The sequence below is a fragment of the Triticum aestivum genome, chromosome 2B, assembly GCF_018294505.1.
Source record: "Triticum aestivum cultivar Chinese Spring chromosome 2B, IWGSC CS RefSeq v2.1, whole genome shotgun sequence".
NCBI lineage: Eukaryota > Viridiplantae > Streptophyta > Magnoliopsida > Poales > Poaceae > Triticum > Triticum aestivum.
In genome coordinates, this window is record NC_057798.1 from 415598717 (window position 1) to 415618381 (window position 19665).

Consider the following 19665-nt stretch of genomic DNA (forward strand, 5'->3'; position numbering starts at 1 on the left):
ACACACACTAAGACTCCATCTCTCTCTCTCTCACACACACACACAAACACACACACACACACGCACCCCCCCACACACTTAGACTCCATCTCTCTCTCTCTCTCACACACACAAACTAAGACTCCATCTCTCTCTCCTCTCTCTCTCACTCACTCTCTCTCTCTCTCACACACACACACACCACACAGTAAGATTCCATCTCACACACACATGCTCTAGGCGGAGCATTTGTTCCTACCACCCTTCATCCAACCTTACCCGTATGATAAACAATCACCTTTATTTACATGCATAACATGGACATATTCCACTTTACTTTAGTAGTCAGCAAACTTATCATCTGTATACCCTTATAAAAAAACAAGTTGGCGATGATGGTGTGCCTGCCATCTTGTAATACAGACCGTATGATCTATATCTGATGGATAGGAAGCAAAATATGATAATTTTACAAAAGATACCCGCACCTCTCTCCACATCATTATCTCCCGCAACCTCATTGCTCAGCAATTAAAAAAGGAATAAGTCTCTGGAATAATCTAGCATGCATGGTGGTCGCTGCCACCTGCCGGCGCCGTCCATCCCCATGCCTCCGCCCATTCCGACCACCAGTCACCACCACGCTCCACTCCTCCTCGCCTTATCTCTCATCTTTCATTTTTTCGATGACATTCTCGAGATACCAGTTTTCCGATAAAATTCTCGAGATATCATTAGTTTTTACACATGGGATTACTCCTACATGGGTCAATCACAACAGGTGTTTTGTAAAAAAATGCGTATTGATGTTCCATGCAATGCACGAGAATCTTGCTTGTAATTATATAACGCAAATCACGAGCAGGAAGTGACATTTTTTTGACACAACCACGTTAACATGGCCACGTAAATCAGGAGCAGGAAGGAGAAGGGAAGCGGGCTGTGGAGTAACGTTTTTTACCACAATTTCTTAGGAAACTGAGTGCTAATTGAGTAGTTTTGCAAACTACCATTACTACTACACCTGAAACGGTTCAAAACCTATACTCCCTTGCCAGCGCGCGCTTCCCGCGTGAAACGGTCAGCGTCGCCTGGAGTGTCAGTGCCGCATTAATGCCCGGCCAGAGCGGAGGCGACCTCTCACTGGCGCCGGCTTTGAACTGGCGCGACAGCCGAGAGAGCACCTCTTCCCGGTGCACGCAACTGCTTCGCGTCGAGACTGGCCATAGGCCCTGTTTGGATCCATGGGTTAGAGTTAGTTTGAGCTAGTTGGGGATCAAATAGCCCTAAAGTATCCAAGCATGAGGGTTTAAATTGGAGCAAGTTGCACCGAACCCACCAAAAAAAAACTATCCCACCCAAGAGGTGCTAACTGGAGATAGTTCTCATTGGGACCACTGAAAAATCACTTTTCTCTCTCCATGAAGTGCATTTATTGTCAATCTAACCCTGTCACCCAAACACCACTTTGGCTACAGTTAGTTCGGGGTTAGTCATGAGTTAGTCTAACCTCTAGCTAAGTTAGAGTATCAAACATGAGTAGTATAGGACATGCAAGTTGCTCAAAGCATACAGGCAAATTCGTACGTGAAAGGATTTTTTTCTTTTTGAAAACGGAACATGAAAGGATTTTTTAGAATGCTCTTGGCATGTGCTAACATGTGATAGTTAAACGACCTCAATAGACGACAAAAATGCCAGCCCGCCGCACTTTGATAGAGACGAGGAGGGAGAAGCGATACAGGCTGCTGGATTACTAGAGATAGGTGTCGCACGGAAGCCAAGAAATATGGTGATAGCGTGGGTTAGCCATGTACTAGTATGATGTAACTACACTGCGCTACCGTGTTTCGTACTCTTCTAGTCCACTGTGGAGATGATTGGTTAATTTTATATCGCTGAATAATATTAAATATTATGAGTGCAGACGCTCCACCATGAGGTTCCTTGCTCCTTCTCGGTCGTCCGGAATCTATGTTCTTCCACTCTATTTTTTTACGTGAGCTTTGTTCATCCTTTTGCCAACACGCGAGACATCTAGCATCAAGGCGCACGTGTTATGCAACGATCGTTCCATCTATATGAAGAACACGTGGCACTGGAACTACAAGACGGACATGTACCCAGGAGTGGACGTACGAACCTGAGTAATGTAGCGCAGTAAGTGGAGTAGAAAGGCACAAATGGTATGAGCATGCGTGGCATACAAGGTGTGTTTGGTTGCATTCTCGTCTCAGCATAGTTGTTCCCTCTTCATGCATGCTCAACTCAACACCCCTCTTCATGCATGCTCTCTTCATACATGCTTCTAGTGTATTTGTGCTAAACTAGTATGGACTCATGCACCCTCCATACACTCTACCAAACACCCAAAAGTAGGTCGAGAAGGGAACTCTTGGGCGGCATTTGTCTCTTACTACGTACTACCACTAAATGTTGTACGTGCAATGCATGGTGATGTTATGGACTACGTGTCTAAGTACTGTACTACTACTACTATATTAGTTGGAGGCACATATTAACTTTTATATTTGTTTACGTGTATGCCCCGAGACCTTCCAACTAGACGTGTCTTTCTCTCCAAGTCGCACTTTGTATCGTTCATACATCTAAGTAGTATTACGTGTGGTCTCCGACCCAGAAGTGGAAGAAGTGGATACGCTCTACCATGCTGTTTTTTTACACTGGGCTCTACCACGCTGTTCATGTCCCACTCCTTTCGCTGACGTGTGGGACATCCAGCACGTGTCGTGTTTGGCACCCTTCGTCGTAAGAGTTGAAACGCTAGCATTCATCAGAAATAAAAAATAATTATAAATCAGCAGTGATACTATTTTTTTGCGAACCAATCAGCAGTGATACTACCACACGGTTTCCTTGCTCCTCGATATCGGAAAGAATACTTCCGTTTGCCAACATGTGGGACGTCGACCATCCTGGTCCACTTGCCAAGCACGCAGAACTCCAAGGGAGAGTCACCCAGGTCGTTGCGCCGCAGTAACAATGACTAATGAGCCGTCAAATCACAGGCCCACTTCCCACTTTGAAGTTGCTCGGACGAAGGAACCATCATGACTTTGTTGAAATCCGCTTCTTGAAGAAAACTACTGTACCAACAGTACTGCTAGCTATAGTATTTACTCCAACAGAGGCCTCCTTTCGTTCATAGGATAGGAATATGAAAATCATAGGAAGTGAGATGACATGCATCTCAATTCCTATAGAGAAAGAGATGCCATTTGATGCATAGGATAGGAATTTTTCCACTTAGTCTAGGCTAATGTACTAGTAATTTGCTCTAAAAACTACAGTAGTAACTAGTAGTACTGGTACATGCTCGTACTCAGACACAGACACACACACACTAACTACTACTCCTAGTACTAGTACTTCTCACATGCTGGCCAGACGCCGTCGTTCTCCTTCCCGGCTTTGTCGGCGACACCCCACCGTGCCTGGATCTCCGCCGACCTCTCCGCAGCAATGCATGCGTCCTTTTCTTTCTTGCAGCAGCGGGCCTCTCTTTTCTTGAGTGCTTTCTGACTTTTCCGCTCCCTCTGTGCGGCTTTGGCTGCCTCTTGCTCTACCGCCCATTCGGCCTTGGCATCTTCAAATTCCTCCCACATAGTTGTGAGGTCGCGAGCGGCGATGAACTCGGCACGGCGGGATGCCATCGCTTCCCTACCATTTTGTGTGCGTTCGTGGGCGGCGAGGAACTCGGCGTGGCAGGATGCCATCGCTGCCTTACCAGTTAGTGTGCGGCGCGGTGGCATGAATGATGCTTGGTGAGAGCTCTGGGGTGGAGTGGTCGGACAACCGTATAGTGCATTGGTTTGTTAAGAGCTCAAGGACAGAAGACGCAGCAAATTAGGATTCCCCTTCAATCCTGGTCATTTATTACCGAGTAAAATGCATTGGCGGTCATCGAACTTGTCTTGATAGCTCACTTTGATCATTGTATACGAGATATGGTGATTATACGGTCGCTGGCTCAGCGTATACTCCCTCCTTTACGGTTTATAAGGCTCAATTCAAAAATCTCACCAACCAAGGTAGATGGTGAGTGGTGTAATACTTTTTGTAGTTTGCAAAAGCACCTAATTAATGCTCTTGTTTTTCTCAAAAAATTATGCTTATCAATGCATTAATTGCAATGCATGCATGCATGCATAAAGTACATGCATTGGTCAATTATCTCTTAATACTTGCATGCAATGATTTAATGCACCTTGGAATCTGAACATGTGATGGGAAACAACCAAATTGAGCCTTATAAAATGGAAAAACTAAAATTTTGAGATAAGCCCTATAAACCGAAAAGGAGGGAGTAGCTCCGTATTTGTATGGTTAACCAGTCAAACAGTCCGCATGCGCTTGAAACGGTCACCGTCACTCCAGAATGTCAATGCCGCATTCACTGGACTTAACTGCAGGTGCAATTGGTGTGTCACTGATATGCGGGCCAGACGCCCGTTGGGCCCACATGTCAGTCACCCAAACGCATCTGCAGTTAAGTCACTGAAGCAGCGTCCGCATTCATGCCCGACGAACCTACTCCGGCGCCAGTTGTCCATCCGTCTGCCGTGGCTCATTGCCATTCGCCCGCTATATTAACTTGAGCCCCAACTCCCAGCCATAGCCAAAGACCCACACTTATTCTCCTCCGGTCCCTTCCTTCTGTCGGCACCACTTCAACCATGGCCTCATGGCGCTACGAAGCTCTCTTGGACATACTATCGCAGGAGCAGACAAGGGACATCGGCGGCTCAGCTCCGGGCGCGCTCCAAAGCTCTCTTCGATGTACTGTCGCAGGAGCAAATGAAGGAGATCGCCGACACCCCCCGGGCCGCCCTCCACCGCCACGACCACGAAGCCAGCGCGCGTGCGCGGGCGCAGTCGACAGCGAGGAAGAGTAGTACACGGTAGGTCGCCGCCACTCTAGTCCCGGGAAGGCCACCGCTACTCCACTCAGTCGATGCCAAGCTTGGTGGGGTAAACATTGGCAGCCGATTAGCCGCTTGACGGCGACGTGGAGGCGGAAATCTTCATAACCTTGTGCTTCGGCCGGAGGAGGAGGTTATCGAGGCGGGTGAGGAGGAGGCAAAGGCAATGGCCCGCTTTCTCGGATTCATGGACGGACTTGGTGGTCGGGCGCCGACGATTGTTTAGATTAGGTTTACAGTAGGTTTAGTATGGTTTGTGCGAAATATGTAATGAATTTCGTCCAGTTTGTAGGAAAAGTTTTCGAAATGTAATGAATTTCATCTGGTTAATTTGAATTTTGCTTTGTTTGCACAAATTTCGTCCGGTTAGTTCATATAGTTGTCGAAAGGTATGCGGGCAGCATCGGATGGCATCCATCAGTGTCCTCGGACAGATGCCGGTGTAAATTTGTGGGCCAGCGCTGGAGATGCCCTAACTATCATGCTATAATCACTAACAATCCTCCATTATTTGGCAGAGAACAGTTATCCCTCGATCAAAATCAGATTCGCGGTGTTTCACACTCCTCCCGCGTACGAGTGTAAACTCTTGCTTACATAAAAATGGAGCAAGTGGACAGCACTGTAGCACGTCATATCACTCAAACTAGCCCGGCTAACGAGCGGGAAAGCACCGCCCTCGTCATTTTGTTCTGGATTTCTATCGATCGATCGTGCGAAAATGTTACGCTTCGCAAGTTCTAAAGGAAAAGGAGGCACACTTACGACTCGTACGCGTCACAACCCCGACAGTCCGGCTCGCACGCCGCTCGCCAAAGGGGACACGCGTTGTCTTGCAATTTCACTGACATGTGGGACCGTAATTGAATAAACCGTCGATAGCCGAAATCTAATCGCTCGGCGGGCGTCGGCTGAGAAGAGAGAAACGGGGGAGGGAGAAGAGATCGCCCGCCCGCCGCTCACGGACTCCAAGAAATATATGGTGATAATGTGAGGTGGGCCATGCTGGAGCCCGGACCGCTTCCGGAGCCCGCTCTCACCGCCCTGGCCCCTCAAGACGCCAGCTGCCCGCTGCATGCATAGCAAGTAGTCCCCGCTTATGTGGAGGAGAGAGAGGAATTGACAAAGTCAAGGAGTAACAGTGGAGACAATAGCTTTCATAAAAAATAAACAATGAATACTCGTTGCTCGTCCTCTATATCGGAAAGAATACTTTCATTCACCGACATGTGGGACGTCGACCATCCTGGTCCACCTACCATGCACAAAATTATCCTGGTCTACCCCGGTCGTATCGCAGGCCCAACCTTTCCCACCGTAAGTTGTTCAGACGAAGGAACCATCATGACTTTGTTGAATTCTGCTTCTTCAAGAAAACTTACTGTACCCGCAATACTGCTACCACACGCGAAGACTGGATGACACTGTACCACGTCATATCACTAAAACCCACTAGGCCAAACTAGCCCGCCTAGGTCATCTATTTTGGAACGGAGGGAGTACGTCTCTGCACTGCTATGATTTTGTGTTGCATGTTCTCTGTACTTTTGCTATGATTTTCCTACCCTATGAACCAAATGAGGCCTGAATGTATGTCGACTATTGTCTGATCGATCGCTAAGCCTACAATTTTAGGAGCTAGGGCTATTGGTCGATCGACGAGGGATAAGTATAAGCGTACCACGAGCTCATCAGCCCCAACGTTTCTCTTCGGTGAGTGTTTTGCAAGTACTATAGCTCGCACAGTAGCTAGCCTACTAACACCAAGAATCATCAAACAAGCCCTACTGATATGATAAACAGTTCAAACTTACATCTAAGCATGCCATATATTACATCAAAAGCTGGTGAGGATACATCTGTTTCCATAACTTGGAGAGGGTTCGCATGATTCATCGCATGATTCACTATCAAACAAAAGTAGCAAGATCCGCCCACACAAGACAGTGCACTAGACCTAAGATGGTTTGATAACATGCATCATTCTGGTAATTAAACACAGGGCAATGCAAACTACCCTGAAGGATTAGCGCGACCAACTATTTCTTGTCATCGATCTCTCAGGCAATGACCATAGCACGGACAGCGGCATGGGAATCAATTTCTGGGGCGATGTCCACAAGACTGACCGCGACATCAGAATCGATCTCTGGGGCGATGTCCACAGGATGGACAGCGGTATCGGAATCAATCTCCGGGGCGATGCCAACAGGACGGGCCACGACATCGGAATCATCAAGGACAACCACCGGCACCTGCACAACACTAACATATTAGCAAGCACATTGCAAATAATCAAAAAGCAAGTGCATTGCTAATAATCAAAAACCACAACTATGGTAATAAGCCATTATTTTTTACCTTGTGCAGCTCACCGGGGGATCTCATCCCTTCGGGGGCCATCTCCTCGTCCTCGATGGGGGCCATCACCTTGCCAGGGGAATACTGCTTCTCAACGGCGACTATCTCCTCAAACTCGGTCTTGAACCTCACATAGGTGGCAATCAGAGCTCCTGGGGTAGGCACGGTGGGGCCCTTGCTGTTCTTCCAACTTTCTTTGAGGAGTTCGTCCGCCAACATCCTCAACTCTTTGGCCAGTGCTTGTTTCTTGGAGTTCTTCGTCTCCATGGGTTGGCCCGCCAACATGGTCAACTCGTTGGTCGGTGCTCGCTTCCTGGAGATCACTGTCTCCAGTGGGTTATCCGCTGGCAACTCTTTGCCTAGTGCTCCAGGATCCATCAATGAACTGACAAACGAAAAGCAATCGAAAGGAAACCACAATCGCAATGAAAACGGGAAAAGAATAGGATGTGAGAATCGGTCGGTGATTCGCAAAAAGAAGATTATTGGAATGAAAATATAGAAACATAACTAATTCGCCCACCTTTGCTTCGTCGGTAGAGAAGAAAAATGGCAGAAGTGAGTAGCCTGGAGTGAGGTTTTGTTCAAGAAAGGGAAGAAATGGCTTGAACGAGCGTTCTAATGAAATGATGGTTGCTTCGTCCAGTCCAACTTGGAGGCCACCTTACCACTGCTGGTAAAGGTATGGGTTTTGTGATATGACAGGTCATGACGGCCACACCGGGGTGACAGGTGAGTCTCGAATGTAGCACCTCGCTGTGATTTGGTGGGTGGCACGCGGGCCCGGATGCTTTGAAATGTCATTAACTTGATTTTAGTCTCTTTAGTATTTGGATCCAAGCATGGATGAGGCTAACAAGTTTTAGTCCCACTACTTTTAGTCATGAGACTAAAACGTATCAAAGCACTCTCTCAATATTGTGCACCACGACCAAGGCGGAGAGGAAAACGAGAGAACTACGTAATTAATGCATGAGTTTAATTAGGGTAGTTTTGTAAAGTACGAGATACATTCCTCCAATCACAAAATCCCTTGGTTCATGAGATTTGAGATTTGAGCCCTATAAACCGGAGGGGAGGGGGTACTGCACACGGTGTAGTCTAGTCACTTGTTTTTTTTAGCCGAAGTCTAGTCACTTGTTGAAATCTCTAGAAAGGCAAATACACCTTTCCGGTTTACAGGTCTATACTACTCCCTCCGTCTGGGTGTGTAAGTCATCTTACGAAAACCAAATAGTCCCAAAACACTTAGGCGTGGTGCATTAACTTCTACCTTGTTTCTTGTTTCTTGACATACGTATCAACCAATAAGAGATGAGAGGTGTGCATGCTTTTAATGACTTCCAATGGCTAGTTCATTGCATGGAATGCTATTAATTAGCAAATAAACATTGGTGACCCCAGGAGGAAACGGTGCTAAGGGCGTGGACCTATGCAGAATGAGTATCAACCAATGGATAATGGAGTTTAATTGTTAAACAATAGCAATTTTGTCTCATGCAAGAGCCTGGCTAGTACTCCAAGGAACCGCACCACATGAACGTTCGCAACTGCCATGTTCGGTTTGCACTTGGCTCTTCGTCTCTTCGAGAAGACGAACAATGATGTCACTCCTACTTCTACAGTATCGAATCCACTGTTGCATGTCCGTCCACCTCGTGTGGGAGGGATAGCGTGTAGCGAAAGCTTCTACTTACTGCTCCTGCCTTTGCGTCCATGACAGGTGGGCCCAACAGGTGGTTGGCCCACCTGTCATGCAGCCAAAGGCAGGTGCAGTTAAGGCACCGGAGCTCAGTCCGTGAGGGAGAGGGCGTCGTAGTAATCAAATTTCTCGGGCTTGCACGAGTTGACGCGACACATCAAAGCACTGCATTCGATAAAACTCTTTTTACACATTTCAAATGGGCTACTTCGTATGTAGGAGTAGACATATTCTGCTTCGTATGTACTCCCTCTGTTCCAAAATATAAGTCTTTTTAGAGATTTCACTATGAACTGGAGTACATACGAAACAAAATGAGTGAATCTACACTCTAAAATATGTCTATATACATTCGTATGTAGTTTGTAGTGGAATCCCTAAAAAGACTTACATTTAGGAACGGAGGGAGTAGTCACTTGTTGCAATCTCTAAAAAGACTTATATTTGGAAACGGAGGGAGTACAATGCATGCATGCATGCCATGACTTTCCTTTTGATACTTGCATGTGTTATTTGATGCACCTTGCCAAATTTTGACTATAAATTTAACTAACCAAATTTTCATGCATGTCACAAAAAATCACGGGGCTGTTTGGATTGTGACTATGTTTGTCTTATGTTGCCACATTATTTTTCCCATACTTGCCACACTTGCCTAACCCGAGTTGCTCAAATTGTTAGACACACTTTGGCTTGCCTAAGGGAATCTTGCCACAATTTTTGTGTCTATGACATGTGGGGTTCACTGCTAATAAAAAATTCTTGTCTTAGGTGTGGCTAATAAAAAAGACTTATATTTAGGAACAGAGGGAGTAGAAAATATAAATAATAATGCATGTTGGGGCAACCCACGTTTCCGCTAATTTTAGCCATGGGCTTGTTCACAATTTTTACGAGGGGGTGGTTGTTCATTTAATGGAGGGACTTGTAGTACTACCAGACTTGAACGATAGAAAGTGCGACCTGGCACACCGTAACACCACTTGGAACAAGCGGGTAGCTATCTCAAAAAACAATCAACAACTAAAAAACCCCCGCGACCTGGCATGTACTATAGTACACAATTTTAAACGATTGTTTTGATGGAGTGAAAAAGGAAAACTACCCCACTACTTATATATAGGCCGGAGGCTCCGCGCTTGCTTGCTAGGGCTGCTCTATTCACACACTCTCATCCTCTCCAGATCTAAACAAGATAGGGGTAGTAACCCTGTCTTTCTCCCTTCAAAAAACATTGGCTTTCTATCCTCACCGCTGGTTACAGATCCGGACGTATCCCCCTCCGCCAGTGAAGGGGAGGAGGGGCAGCGTTTAGGCCGTCGTCGACAGCGAGGGAGGAGACCCACTGCCGGCCGCACCATTATCTCTGGCCGAGCGCCGACACGGTAGGTCCTCCGATCCCTTCGTCGTTGCCTGTGGGCGGATCCGGCCTCCCGCCGCCCACCTATCCACATCCCGACGACCTTCAGGTATATCTTTGTTTGAAACCGCCTTAGCTCTACTTCCCCAGCTCGCTACGTCGCTGCATGTGCATCATTTTCTACCTCTCAACCCCTCTCGATCGGATGGTCCAATGTCACCTATTTTTTTTCTATTGTTAGAGGTAAAGCTACTTCATGGAGTCGAATCTTGTACTCCCTCCGTCCAAAAATACTTGTCATTGAAATAAAGTGGGGGTGGGGGAATTTAGTATGTACATTGGACTTGGTACAAATAGGAAGGAAAGGGGATGAAAGTAGTACAGACTGGTCATCCAACCGGTCTCTTGGTCGAAAAGGGAAATATAGGGGTAACGCTGTACACAGTGGTATGACCAGGACTAGATTTGCTATCCACACATAGGAGTAGGTGGCTAGAGTGAACAAAAATGGGACCAACCCAGATATGTTTCTTGGATGTTTGTTTCTCAGGGCAACAAACTATGAATCACCACTTTATGCCCCTGTTTACGTACATGGTGCTGTACTGCTGGTGCACCCACTGTCCCATGCCCTTATACCAAATATTTAGGCTCCGGTCGGAATAAAGGGGCAGAAAACACAGGTCTTGATGAAAATAGAGGAATAGGAGAGGAATGTAGGTATAAAACTATGGAACAGCGAACCGGAGGAAACTCTCAAGAGAATGTGTTCGGATGGACTACGAAATGTACATATTTGTTTTTTAGAGTAGCATGCTTGGCAGTATGAGATGCTATTTGTTTATTCAGTTGCACAGTGACTACTCTTGTCCTCACCTCACGTACCACACATAGGTTGATTTTTTATTCTGGCAAACACAACACAACAACCTGTCTAACGCATGGCAGCGAGCGCCTGCCTCGGGCTTCCACCCAAAAAATGAGCAGCGCGTGGATGTTTCTAATCCGATGGAATCAGTACTACCAGACCAGCTTTCCTATGAAACACTATTCACCTTTTCTGTGTTCCAAACGGTTGGAAGGGAAAGAATACGGTAGGAATTGTGTTCCTACGAAAATCCTGCACCAAACCTGTGAACCGAATGCAGCCTTAGCTGTTCTTAATATAATGTCCCTGGTAAAAATGAAGCCATGCCACTGTTTTTGCCAGTAATTGTTTGAGACTCTGACAAGTTTAGCCAAATGTTTTTGCCTGTAATTGTTTGAGACTCTGACTGTTTCCTCTATGCCTTTTTGTGCAAATAGGGATATCCAATTCACTTGGTTGTTGTTGTGACCTTTTGGTGCACTACACAAAACTCTTCTTAAAAGAAGTGACTTTTGTGTTGTTTAACTAGGATGTCAGATGGAACAGTTGGTTCACTTTGGTGGAACTGCACAAAGGGAGATCTGTGTTCCAATCCTCATCATCCATATTGGCGCCATAACCTTCCTTTAGGTAAGAATGATATTTAATGCATGTGTTCATCTCTATTTTCCGACTGCCATGAGAAAATAATGATGTTTTTTACTAGTACACTTGTACTCCCTCACTGACAAAACCAATTCTGAATTAGAAGGCCAATCATGTACTTGGTTTCACCAACTGGCGAGGAGAAAGAGGAACATAGCATGAAGAGGAAGAAGAAGAAGAATAAACAGTGCCAAGGCGATCTTGCTGAAGCCAGAGGCCTCAGTCGAGGCTATTCAAGGGCTCCGGCAACGACTACCTTACATGTGAAACGATCCTCCAGGGAGCCCTTCCACTTCTGCTGTCTCACTTAATTAATTAGGAGCACTTAAGTACCACTAATTTATTACTGCCTAATTTTCCTATTGGAGTTAAACAAATCTTTAGTAGGACCCTATGCTGAATCATGTACGTGTGAATGTTTGTCTATGGAGGTGAATCATGGGGTGGAGCAGGGAGGGAATATTATTAGTGTCATGACATAATAGTGCTATTGTTTTGCATGTCAACTTATTGCCATTGGTTCAATGAGGCAATGTTTTGCGTATTGTCCACCATGAATTTGATGCTACTGTTTGAGTAATATGCTAATGTCTTCCTATCCTTTCTCACTAAGATAATGAAGGTTTCACCTTGTTCCTACTTGTGCAAACAGGGATCATGTTGTGCCAATCATACATTTTAGTGAAACTACACAAGACAATACAATGAACTGTATCCCAGCCAATGCTTTAACTCTGCTGGAAGTTCTTGATAATCTTTTGATATAATCTCAGCACTGGTAAACAAGAGTGATTTCAACCATACATTTTAAGTGCACAAAAATATATACTATTGTGTGATTCCAGTGAGTGATTTATCATCTCTTATGGGACTACATGAATAAGCTTTTTTTCTCAGGTTGGTACGGGCCTAAGGCCTTCATCCATATTAGTTTGCTATCATCTCTATTTGTGTCGTGCTATTGTCAAACTGCTTTATCTTTGCACTTTTAAGTTTTGCAACCTATGATAAATGGCAATGCTTTGAGTGTTGAGTTGAGCTAATTGGCACTGATTAAATAAACTAATACCTCTCTTTAAGCAAGACTACTATGTTGCTAACTTTACCCATTAAGATAATGAGGTGCTTCTATTTGTTAGTGTATGTTTCATCAACTAGTCCCACTATTACAGTGTTGGGGAAGCTGATCCACGAACACCTATGGGACCGGTGGACCGAGCCCCTTTCGGTTCGGCGGGGGGCGGAGATCGCACGAAGAGCGGATCGAGGCGAAGCACACGAGCAGTTTACCCAGCTTCGGAGCTCTCCGGAGAGATAATACTCCTACTGCTGCTTGTCTGATTGTATTGAGTTCTTGCTCGGGAGCGCTGAGTGCTACAGTACACACGAGCTGCTAACGAGACCGAGCGTGAGTGTTTTTCTGGCCTCCAACCCCCCTCTATGTTGTGCATGGGCCTCCTTTTATATGCTCAAGGGGTCACCTACAGGTGGCAACGTAGACAAGGGCAAAAATGGAAAAGGAATTGCGGTAGGTACAACTACCTGTACAGTGTATCCTACCTAACCCTGACGGCAGGGGACAAAGGCATTAAATGCCTGTCTGCGTCGCCCAAATAGTGCAAAAAGGACCGTCAGGGACGCCACCGCTTGCCACGATGGCAATCTTGTCAGCGTCGCTCGCCACCTCGCACCGCTGGCTACACAGCCTCCTACCACGCGCGTCTGGAAAGGCCCCAGGGCGACACGCTGGTGGATGGGCTGGAGCGCGGGTACAGAATGGTAGCTTGCCGCGGCAAGCGCCTTGCCGTGGTCGTTGTATTGTCGCGTCTGGAAGCTTGTCGCTCACCGGGCCTTGCCGGGACGTGCGGCGCGTCGCGTCAAGTTCCTTGAAATGCCTTGGTTGGCCTTCCCGGCAAGCTCCTCTTGCCGGGGCCTTGTCTCCTTGGCTTAAATACTTTGTTCTTGAATGGCTCCAAAGGAACCACGGAGGACCTTGGCGGTCGCCCGACAAGCCTTGACGCGGTGTGCTGCAACTGCCTGTGCACAAGTTCGGGATACTAGGGTACCCCTACTCTAGTACACCGACAGGAGCCCCCGGGCCTGGGCCACACACGGTGCCGAGCGCTATTGGGCCAGGCCCAAAACAGGGCACGGGCATGCACGGCCTGGGTTACGCCGTATCTTACTCCGTATCCACCGCGCCCTCCCCCAACGGCACGCGTTGAATGCGGAGTCGTGGGAGAGATCGTGGGTGGTTTCTTTATTCGGAATAACGGAACACCCGCCCCCTCCCTCTTTATAAGCAGGGGAAACAGGGGCAGCTCGCCCATCTCGCCGATTGCTACTCCAATCTCAGAAATCTCCGCCGCTCCCCCCTTCTTCCCAAAGCTGAGAGAGAGCAGTGCGCCACCCCCCATTGCCACCAGCACCACCAACGCCGTCGATCTCCCCCACCACCTCCGCCATGGCTCCGAAAGCCGACAAGGGGAAGGGCGCGAAATCGGTCGAGGCGCAGCGGCTTGCGGCACTGTGAAAGGAGCGGGCCATCTTCCCCCCTCAGCTTGCCGCGAAGGAGCTGAGGGAGTACTACTACCTCTTCTGGTCGACGGAGACGCGAGCGCATCCGCGCACGAAGGTACTCCCGGCTGCCGCGTCGGAACTGGCTCCGAACGGATACCCCTTCTTTGCGCTGTTCTTCTACTGCGGGCTCTGCCCTCCCTTCTCTGAATTTTTCTGTGATATCATGAACACCTACGGGTTCCGCCTCCTTGACTTCACCCCCAACGCCATTCTGACAATGGCAGTTTTCACACATCTCTGCGAAAACTTTGTCGGAGTCCATCCAAACGTAGCTCTTTTTCGCCACTTCTTTATGCCCCGAGTCAAGAGAGGAGAGCCTTTATCCGGCGGAATCGCCTGGATCTCGAGAGTCGGCAAGAAGGAAGCTTATCTGGAGGGAGAGCTCCGCAGCAAGTGGGAGGAATGGAGAGCAGAGTGGTGCTGGATTGTCGAGGAGAACCCGCAGCCATTTATCGCCCTGCGACTAGCTGAGGGGGGAAGGTGGCCCGCTCCTTTCGCAGCGCCGCGAGCCGTTGCGCCTCGACCGATTTCACGCCCTTCCCCTTGTCGGCTTTCGGAGCCATGGCGGAGGTGGTGGGGGAGATCGACGGCGTTGGTGGTGCTGGTGGCAATGGGGGGCGGCGCGCTGCTCTCTCTCAGCTTTGGGAAGAAGGGGAGGAGCGGCGGAGATTCCTGAGATTGGAGTAGCAATCGGCGAGATGGGCGAGCTGCCCCTGTTTCCCCTGCTTATAAAGAGGGAGGGGGTGGGCGTTCCGTTATTCCGAATAAATAAACCACCCATGATCTCTCCCACGATGCCGCATTCAACGCGTGCCGTTGGGGGAGGGCGCGGTGGATACGGAGTAAGATACGGCGTAACCCAGGCCGTGCATGCCCGTGCCCTGTTTTGGGCCTGGCCCAACAGCGCTCGGCACCGTGTGTGGCCCAGGCCCGGGGGCTCCTGTCGGTGTACTAGAGTAGGGGTACCCTAGTATCCCGAATTTGTGCACGGGCAGTTGCAGCACACCGCGGCAAGGCTTGCCGGGCAACCGCCAAGGTCCACCGTGGTTCCTTTGGAGCCATTCAAGAACAAAGTATTTAAGCCAAGGAGACAAGGCCCCGGCAAGAGGAGCTTGCCAGGAAGGCCAACCAAGGCATTTCGAGGAACTTGCCGCGACGCGCCGCGCGTCCCGGCAAGGCCTGGTGAGCGACAAGCTTCCGGACGCGACAAGACAACGACCGCGGCAAGGCGCTTGCCGCGGCAAGCTACCATTTTGTACGCGCGCTCCAGCCCATCCACCAACGTGTCGCCCTGGGGCCTTTCCAGACGCGCGTGGTAGGAGGCTGTGCAGCCAGCGGTGCGAGGTGGCGAGCGACGCTGACAAGATTGCCATCGTGGCAAGCGGTGGCGTCCCTGACGGTCCTTTTTGCACTATTTGGGCGACACAGACGGGCATTTAATGCCTTTGTCCCCTGCCGTCAGAGTTAGGTAGGATACACTGTACAGGTAGTTGTACCAACCGCAATTCCTTTTCCACTTTTGCCCTTGTCTACGTTGCCACCTGTCGGAGACCCCTTTGAGCATATAAAAGGAGGCCCATGTGCAACGTAGAGGGGGGTTGGAGGCCAGAAAAACACTCACGCTCGGTCTCGTTAGCAGCTCGTGTGTACTGTAGCACTCAGCGCTCCCGAGCAAGAACTCAATACAAACAGACAAGCAGCAGTAGGAGTATTATCTCTCCGGAGAGCTCCGAAGTTGGGTAAACTGCTCGTGTGCTTCGCCTCGATCCGCTCTTCGTGCGATCTCCGCCCCCCGCCGAACCGAAAGGGGCTTGGTCCGCCGGTCCCATAGGTGTTCGTGGATCAGCTTCCCCGACATCTTTGGCACGCCAGGTAGGGGGCGTCGAGGTTGTGTGAACCTGATCTGGCGTTCACACGAGCTAGATCTTCATCTTCTTCATCGACATGCCACCGAAGAAGAAGGCTTCGGCGGCAGCTGTTCCATCCACGTCGATCTCACCACCACCGGAGCAAGCGGGTGGCGGGGTAGACGCCGGCGAAAGAACGAACATCAACGAGGGAGCCCACGGTGCTGCCAGGTCCAAGGACAAGGCCGCGCAGACCTCGGCGTCCGTACATGCACCGCGCCCATCTCAGGAGGCGCAGGACCGACAACGTCATGGTATTCGCAGTACCATACGTTTGTTGGACCAAGATCGAGCTGGTGGGTCTCGGGGCGCTCAAGACCAGCATGCACGCCAACATGCTGGCACGAGCGAGGCACGGTCGCCTGGACGGGATACTGCTCCTTCTAACATAGTTAGAAGTCCGAGCATATCCCGCTCCTCGCACCGTTCGCCACTGCCACCCACCACTCCAGCAGAAGCTTTGGCGCGAGCTCAACTGCTCCTAGATTACCCTCCAACGGAGGACAAGATCGACGGATGGAGGGCCACCATTCAGAGTCTCATCGGCTTCGCCAACGGCGACACTCCGCGGCAGCCGAGTACATCGCTGCCGCGGCAGGACCGCCAGGCACGAGCCGATGGCGACGGAACCGGCGGGGGGGCAACCACCATGCACTCTCCACCCCGAAGTCCAAGATCGCCGACTCGCCGGATCCACCTCGACAGCGACTCCACCGCATCATCAGATCCACGAGCTCATCGCGATCAGCGCCAAGTTCTTCACAAACGACAGCAAGAAGACGCTCGCACTCGCATCGAGCGCCGGAGAGAAACGCGGCGTCAATCAAACCAGCGCGCTGGGCCCTCTGTCGACATGCATGCGCCAGGGGAACCAGGCGACTTGCCGTACGCGGTAGGTTGCTCTGCGTTCACTCGTGAGCTGCGGCAAGTCCAGTGGCCCAGCACGAAGAATTTCAAGCCAGATGTACCAGAGAAGTATGACGGCAAGTCGCATCCGTCGGAGTTCCTCAGCATCTACACCATCGCGGTGCAAGCTGCCGGGGGGCGGGACGACAAGATCCTGGCCAACTACTTCCCGCTGGTGCTCAAGCCCAATGTCAGATCCTGGCTCATGCACTTGCCGGACAACTCCATATCCTCTTGGGCAGACCTATGCCATCAGTTTGTCGGCGCCTTTACAGGCGGCCACAAGCCTCATGGCCAAGAGAGCGACCTTCATCTGCTCGCCCAGAAAGAAGGAGAGCCCCTGCGCAAGTACATTCAGAGATTCAGCCGTGTACAGCACAACATCCCAGATGTCCACCCTGCCGCGGTAATCAGCGCGTTCCATCAGAACGTGCGAAACCGCAGGATGCAGGAGGAGATGGCGATGTGCAAGATCAGAGACGTCAGTGAGCTATATGCCCTGGCCAACAAGTGTGCACGTGCTGAGGAAGGGAGGAAACTCCCCGGAGAGAATACAGGAGCAGGAGGATCTGATAGTGAGGAGACTGCCCCGGCAAAGAGAAACCGGCGGCGGAACAACAGGAAGAAGAAAAGCAAAGATGTGCTAGTCGTTGAGCAGTCCGGCAACGGAGGTGGCGCCAAGAAAGCCAAAGCTGGTTCGGCGTGCAGATTGCCACGGGCACCAACTACCAGGCTGTGGCGGTCGCCGACAAGCAGGACGACACCAACAAGCAGTACTGCAAGATCCACCGCACCAAGGGCCATGACCTCCAGAGCTGCAAGAAAGTCGAGCAGCTTGTCGAGCAGCAAAAGGCTGAATACGAGCGACGCGACAAGGAGAAGGCCCAGGAAGGTGCTGGAGGAGCCAGCAAGAAACGCCCCGGCCGAGGAGGACGCCGCGGCAAGGCCAAGCAGCAGCAAGGAGACAGACCTCCCCGCGGCCGCGACAAGGATGAAGATGACGATGACGATGAAGATATGGATGATGACGAGACCGATGAGCAGGAGTTCCAGAAAGCCACAGAGGTCCTGTGCGTTGACGGCGGTGCTTCTCTGCATACTTCACACCGCCAGCTCAAGCAGTGGGTGCGGGAAGTCAATGCGGCAGAACCACCCATTGAGTCACGCAAACCTCTGAAATGGTCCAGCACGCCTATCATCTTTGATATTGAGGACCACCCTGATCGCATAACTGCGGTCGGGTGCTTGCCGATGTTGGTCTCACCAACTCCGCAACCTCAAGGTCACTAAGATGCTTGTTGACGGTGGGGCCGGCTTGAACCTGATCTCCTCCGCGGTACTCCAGAAACTTCAGATCCCTGATGGTGAGCTCGAAGAGACCGGCACATTCCAAGGAATCAATCCGGGAAGGAGCAAGCCGAAGGGAAAGATCACGTTGCCGGTGACGTTTGGCAGTGAGTTGAATTTCAGGACTGAGAGAGTCACTTTTGACGTTGCTGACTTTCCATTGCCTTACAATGGGATACTCGGCCGTCCAACACTCGCCAAATTCATGGCAGCCTCTCACTATGCATACAACATGCTGAAGATGCCAGGCCTGATAAGTGCCATCTCTGTCCCTGGCGACAAGAAGGATGCTCTTATCTGCGCCGACAAGATCTACCGGGAAGCAGCAGCCGCAACAGATCGCAAGTCACTTGCCGTTCAAGCTCCCGGGGCGAAGAAGAAGACCAAGTCCGGCAAGAGTTCTAATGCCCACTCCGGCAAGCGCACCTCTTCGGAATGCTATGCTACCGTCGAGGACGCACCATCGAGCTCCACCGGCAAGTATAAGAAGACAATGGTAGCTCCACCAGAGACCAAGAAAGTGTCCGCCAAGGAGGATGGCACTGGTGGTACCTTCACTATCAGTGCCACTCTCGACCCTAAATAGGAAAGCGCGCTCATTGCTTTCCTGCGGGCGAACGTCGACGTGTTTGCATGGCAACCGTCTGACATCCCCGGTGTTCCCAGGAAAGTAATCGAGCACCATCTTGCCGTCTGTCCTCATGCGCGGCCCGTCAAGCAGAAAGTCAGGAAACAGGCAGTGGAGCGCCAAGAATTCATTGCAGAAGAAATCAAGAAATTGGAAGCAGCAGGCCTCGTCAGAGGAGTGCTCCATCCTACGTGGTTGGCCAACCCTGTAGTTGTGCGCAAGGCAAACGGGAAATGGAGGCTTTGTATCGACTTTATCGATGTCAATAAAGCTTGTACCAAAGACCCATTTCCCTTGCCGCGCATTGACCAGATTGTTGACTCCACGGCCGGATGTGACTTGCTTTCATTTCTTGATGCATACTCAGGATACCATCAGATCTTCATGGCAGAAGAGGATGAGGAGAAGACCGCATTCATCACCCCATGTGGCACATATT